Here is a 7,051-nt window from a genome sequence, read left to right as displayed (position 1 = left end):
TCCTTCTTTGCTTATGAAGCTCAGTTTGGCTGGATATGAAACTCTGGGTTGAAAATTCTTTTCTTTAAGAATGTTGACTATTGGCCACCACTCTCTTCTGACTTTTAGGGTTTCTGCAGAAAGATCTGCTGTTATTCTGATGGGCTTCCCTTTGTGGGTAACTCAATCTGTCTCTCTGGCTGCCCTTAACATTTTTGCCTTCATTTCAACCTTGGTGAACCTGATGATTATGTGTCTTGGGGTTGCTCTCCTTGAGAACTATCTTTGTGGTCATCTCTGTATTTCCTGAATTTGAATGCCGGCCTGTTTTGCTAGGTAGGGGAAGTTCTCCTGGATAATATCCTGAAGAGTGTTTTCCAACTTGGTTCTATTCTCCCTGTCATGTTCAGGTAAACCAATCAAATGCATGTTTGCTCTTTTCACAAAGTCCCATATTTCTTAGAGGTTTTTTTCATTCCTTGCCATTCTTTTTTCTCTAATTTTGCCTTCATGCTTTATTTCATTAAGTTGATCTTCAATCTCTGATATTTTTTCTTGTGCTTGATTGATTCGGCTATTGATACTTGTGTATGCTTCACGAAGTTCTCATGTTGTGTCATTCACCTCCATCATGTCATTTCTGTTCTTCTCTAAACTGGTTATTCTAGTTTACAATTCTTTTAACCTTTTTTCAAGGTTCTTAGCTTCCTTGCATTTGATTAGAGCATGCTCCTTTAGCTCTGAGAAGTTTGTTATTACCCACCTTCTGAAGCCTATTTCTGTGAATTCGTCAAACTCATTCTCCATCCAGTTTTGTTCTCTAAGTGACGAGAAGTTGTGATCCTTTGCAAGGGAAGAGATGTTCTTGTTTTGGAATTTTCAGCCTTTTGCACTGGCTTTTGTTATCTTCATGGATTTATCTACCTTTGGTCTTTGATGCTGGTGACCTTAGGATGGGGTTTTGTGTGGACGTCCTTTTGTTGATGTTGAGGCTATTCCTTTCTGTCTGTTAGTTTTCCTTCTAAGAGTCAGGTCCCTCTGCTGGAGGTCTGCTGGAGTTTGCTGGAGGTCCACTCCAGACCCTGTTTGCCTGGGTATCACCAGCAGAGGCTGCAGAACAGCAAAGATTGCTGCGTGTTCCTTTCTCTGGAAGCTTTTCCTAGAGGGGCACCCTCCAGATGCCAGCCAGAGTTCTCCAGTATGAGGTGTCTGTTCACACTTGCTGGGAGGCGTCTCCCAGTCAGGAGGCATGGGGGTCAGGGACCCACTTGAGGAGGTCATCTGTCACTTAGCAGAGCTGTGCTGGGAGATCCACTGCTCTCTTTAGAACTGGCAGGCAGGAACATTTAAGTCTGCTGAAGCTGCGCCCACAACCGCCCCTTCCCCCAGGCGCTCTGTCCCAGGGAGATGGGAGTATTATCTATAAGCCCCTGACTGGGGCTTCTGCCTTTCTTTCAGAAATGCCCTGTCCAGAGAGGAGGAATCCAGAGAGGCAGTCTGGCTACAGCAGCTTTGCCAAGCTGCAGCAGGCTCTGCCCAGTTTGAACTTCCCGGCAGCTTTGTTTACACTGTGAGGAGAATATTGCCTACTCAAGTCTCAGTAACGGTGGATGCCCCTCCCCCCAGCAAGCTCGACAGTCCCAGATCAACCTCAGACTGCTAGGCTGGCAGCAAGCATTTCAGGCCACTGGATCTTAGTTTGCTGGGTTCTGTGGGGGTGGGATCCGCTGAGCGAAACCACTCGGTTCTCTGGCTTCACTCCCCTTTCCAGGGGAGAGAACGGTTCTGTCTCACTGGCATTCCAGGTGCCACCGGGATTAAAAAAAAAAACTCCTGGATCTAGCTTGGTGTCTGCCCAAACTGCCACCCAGTTTTGTCCTTGAAACCCAGGGCCCTAGTGATATAGGCACCGAGGGAATCTCCTGGCCTGTGGGTTGCAAAGACCATGTAAAAACCTAGTTTCTGGTGTGGAAGGCACCATTCCTTATAGCACAGTCCCTTACAACTTCCCTTGGTTAGGGGATGGAGTTCCCTGTGACCCCTTGTGCTTCCTAGGTGAAACAGTGCCCCACCATGCTTTGGCTTGCCCTCCGTAGGCTGCACCCACTGTCTAACCAGTCCCAATGAGATGAGCTGGGTACCTCAATTGGAAATGCAAAAATCACCCACCTTCTGTGTTGATCTCGCTAGGAACTGCAGATTGGAGCTTTTCCTATTTGGCCATCTTGCCAGCCACCCCACCGAGATCTCTTTTCTTTAACAAACCATCCACTTTATAACAGATCTGAGCTATATTCTCCATAAATGAATTTTTAATGTATTTTATAGTGGAAAGTTGGCTAACAAAAGACAAGCTCAAAGATACAGCATTAAACCCTCATGGTCTCAATTCTTACTGAGCAGCATCATTTTTATTGTTGTTTCCAAAATGAGATCATCTTTCTCTCTTGCTTTTACATTAACTAAATTTGCTCAAAGACCTGACGTTAATGTCATCAGCCTGGGCTATTGCATGAGTTCCACTAACTGAGTTTTAAAATATAGGCAATGGCATGCTGTAGAGGAAGATTTGATCTCATCGTGTTGTAAATCACTTGTTTTCCTGAGAAGACTGGAAATGTGACAGGCAGCTGTGCTTTATCAATGTTTTCATTTATACATATATTTTTCCCACTTCAAAGTTTGCAGAAGAGAAGTGAGATAATGTGATTAGGAGGCCACGCATATTCAATGTTCTGAAAACTGGGTCATTGTTGAGATTAATTGAAGGATTAAAAGGTTTAAAAGGTGGTAAGTTTTGATTTGCATATTTCTCTAAAGAGTCTTGACTCTTGTCAAGCCCCCCTCCCACCTTTCACAGAGCAGCAAGCCAAAGCTTTATATCTAGCAATTTAGTAGTTGCAAATTACTCTTGCCAATGTGGTGATTTTTTTTTCTTTTGACCTAGAGCAAATTATCAGTATTTCCACACTAGATTTATTTTCCATAATCTATCAACTGCATTGCTTTGAGGGCTTTGAAAATGAGACAGGACAGTGCTAATGTGACAGATGAAGACCGAAATAATTAAATAGTGCTCAGCATAAGGCTACTATACATCTCTTTGACCAGGCACCTTTTGAAAATGCCTTAAATGCCAATTAAATAAAGACTACTTAGTGGTGAACATTGCTCAATGCCATTCTTCCTTTTGGGAATTTTGACCTCATCAGTGGCATTTTCTAAAAGATAAATTAGTGGCTTTCTACTAGAAGGGTTATCATAATTTATTCTATTTGGTTCTTTAGTTCATAGGATAGCACTATGAACAGTATAAATTATATGAACATATATATGTGAATATTTGAGAAACAATTCTTTTAAAACTGTAAATTATAAAAAAATGAAATAAATGTTCTACCACAAATTTATTCACTCATTTATTCATTCATTCATTCATTCATTTATTCATTCATTTATTCATTCATTCAATAAACCAGCTTGTATGTAGAGAGGAAAGAGACATATAAATAAATGATTATAACAAAATGAGTCCATATGGCAGTAGATGTGTGTTCATGGTACATATTTGGAAACACAAAGAAAGAACACCTAACCCAAGGGGAAGATACTGGGAAAACCTTTCTGGCAGAGATGATGTCAGCAGCTATTTCTGGTAAATGAATTAAAGTCAATCAGGTGGAGGATAAGATGAAGGATAGCCTGGGTGAGATGAAGTGAGATGAGATGAGTGAAGGACATCTCAAGAAGAAGGAAAAACACATGTGAAATCAGTGAGGCAGGACTAGAGAAAGACTTTTAGGTGGAAACTCAAAATGAAACACTATTTTCTGAAATGACACAAGATATTGTAGATGCTGAAATTAAAATACTTTTGTTTTCCTAGATTTTCTATTGGCAACATTCTAGATATATTCATCGAAACTAATCTTTATCATTTTCGGGAAGTAGGATGAGACAGATGTTTGTTTTCTTTTATTCCCAGATGCCTACATGCGGCATTCAGTTTACCTGGGGAACTATTGCAGCAATACACAAGGGTAGAAGGCAGCTATCATGGTATGGATTGGATGTAAAGTGAGGCTAAAGAGTTTAGCAGGTTCACACCATGAATCCACCCTGGTTGATATGCCAAGAAGTTTTACCTTTGTTGATGACAGTAGGAAGTCAAGGAAAATTTAAAAATTTTAAAAAGAAAAGGGACATGACATGCTGCTATAAAGTCCTGGCATACTACCTATTACATTTTTTTAAAAAAAATATGTATTTCTTTAATGGGGACAGAGTCTCACTCTGTCACCTAGCTGGAATGCAGTGTTATGATCATAGCTCACTGTAACCTCAAACTCCTGGGCTCAAGTGATTTTCCTACCCCAGCCTCCCAAGTAGCTGGGACTACAGGTGCCACCACATCTTTCTCTTCATCTCTTGAAGAGAAAACAGGATCATGGTTAACGTTAGTGAATATATCACGAAATAACTGTTATTAAAAACTTAATGCAAACATTATATAGGATGAAACTAAAACCTGAACCCATGGGATTTGATTATTTTACTAAATAGTTGCTTGCTTTTACATTGAAGAGCAATTTCATATTTTATTTTTTAAACTTACCAAAGACATTGTAACTTGGATATGTGTTCAAAAGGTATTAAGTTTGTACTCAAAATTTTTCATTTAGAAATGACTATAGTAACCTGAAAACACACAAATTATGCATATTGTTACCAGTGGTGAATCCATACCAGCCTGCAGCAAATTCCATTCTTGCCTCTTTGGAGGAAAGAATTCGGCTGAGGGGCATAAGGAAGAGTGACAGTCTGAGGCAAATTTCACAGCAAGAGTGAAAGCTTATTAACAAGTTTTAGAGCAGAAACGAAAGGAAGTAAAGTAAACTTGGAAGAGGGCCAAGTGGGTGACTTGAGAGATCCAAGTGTTCTGTCCCACCTTGACTTGGAGTTTTATCCATTGGCATGGTTCCAGGGTTTCTATTTCTCCTCCCTTGATTTTTCTCTTGGGGCGGGCTGCCTGCATGTGCAGTGGCCTGCCAGCCCTTAGGAGGGGGCACATGCACACTGTGTTTACTAAAGTTGTGCACATGCTTATTTGAGGTGTTTTTCCCTTACCAGTCCAGTGTTCCTAGAAGAAGGTCACATGCCCGTTAAACTTTGCCGTTTTCCCTCTTAATGCAATATTTGAGCTCACTCATCCAACTCCTGAGATCTTTTCGGAAAGCTTCTGATCACCAGTTTGAGGTGTTTTCTATTCATTGGGAGACTGCCTTCCCTGACACTGGCTGCCACTGATTATTATTTTACAGAGACAGTTTAACAACCACCTGACTATCACTTGATGGTAGCCTGATAATCCTGGAGGAGAGGAACCTCTTTTGCCCTGCTCATGTCTGCCTAGCTACCTACTCTAACAATATTACTTATTTGACTTCTAACAGAGTTTTCAGGAATATCCATTAGTACAACTACCATTTCATTAAAAAAAAAAAAAATCACATGATTGACGAATCTAATTCGTTTTTTATATAAAGAAGCTGTAGTTGAGGGTGGAGAATAAAATATCTTGGCAACATCACCAGTGTTGAAACATCAATACTTAATTGCAAAGCCAGATGAAGTCAATTACATGGCCCTACTAAATCTATAAACTTTACCTTTTACAATTAGAAATTACTTATAGAATCTCTCTCTTTCTCCGTGTGTGTGTGTGTGTGTGTACATATATAAAATATAGTACATATATTTTAAATTACAAAAATTATACCCTCTATTACAGTAGGTAGTTAGTTAGGCATGAGCAGGGACAGAAGAGCGTCTGCCACCATCAGAAATGTCAGACGACCATCAGGTGATGGTCAGGCAATTGTTACACTGTCTTTCTGAAATAATGACTGTTCACAGCCAGCACCAGCGATAGTCTCCCTATAGATAGAAAAAACCCGAAACTGGTGATGAGCAACTTCCCAATAAGATCTTAGGAGTTGAGCAAGTGGGCTTACACATGCGCACTAAGAGGCAAAATGGTGACGTTTAACTGCTATACGACCTCCTAGAGATACTTCCCTGGTAAGGGAAGAACACCTCAAGTGAGCATGCCTACAACTCCAGTAAACACACCACCTGCTGCCCTCACAACCGCTAGCCCGCTGCTGTTAATGCAGAGAGCCCAGCCCAAAGAAAGAAGCAGGAGAGAGGGAACACAAGACCCCAGAAGTATGCCAACATGTAAAACCTCAAGTCAGAAAGTCAAACCGCGCACTTGTCTTTCAAGTCGACCACTTGGCCCTCTTTCAAGTGTACTTTCCTTCGTTTTGTTCCTGCTCTGAAGTTTTTTTTTAATAAAGTTACACTTCTGCTCTAATCCTTCCCTTGGTCTCTCCTTCTGCCTTATGCCCCTCAGTCAAATTATTTGTGTCTCAGCGGAGACACAAATTGAGGTTGTTACAAACTTGTATGGATTCACCGCCGCTAACATGTTTTGGTGCCGTGTGACTCAAATAACTCCCATTGCTAACACTTCAGTTGTAAAAAGTCAAACAGTAGAATAGTAAATGAAGTAAATGGTGTAGGATAAAAAGTGAAATTCTCATCTTTTTTCTTTCCTTTCCAAATTCCACCCAGAGTTGACTACAGTTATGTGGTTAGTGTGATTATTGCTGGTTTTTTATATTCTACAATTGCAAATAAGTGGAGTTGCAATTTTTTAAGCAAATAAGATCATGCCATGCATTCTTTTCTGTATCTTACTTTGACTCCTCAACACATTCTTGAAAAACTTTCCATGTCAGTAACAATAGGTAGACCTTTTTTCTTAAGTGACTGCAAATTATTTAAGTGTTTATTATTGTAAAGTATGTAATTGTATAGGCATAAGATACCTGTGAAAATATTTGTTCTTTTGATAAATTCTTACCTGATATCTCTTCATAAATTTCAAACAGTGATGCAATAACTCTCCTTATAATAACATATATCTAGGTACATAAGTGTAAATATTTCTCTGGTATGAAAGTGCTAAGTTAAAAACCATACACCATTTAAGTGTTGCTAAGCTGAA

This window comes from Rhinopithecus bieti, unplaced genomic scaffold (genome assembly GCF_001698545.2).
Source record: "Rhinopithecus bieti isolate Rb0 unplaced genomic scaffold, ASM169854v2 scaffold_2453, whole genome shotgun sequence".
Lineage (NCBI taxonomy): Eukaryota > Metazoa > Chordata > Mammalia > Primates > Cercopithecidae > Rhinopithecus > Rhinopithecus bieti.
This window is presented reverse-complemented; position numbering follows the sequence as displayed.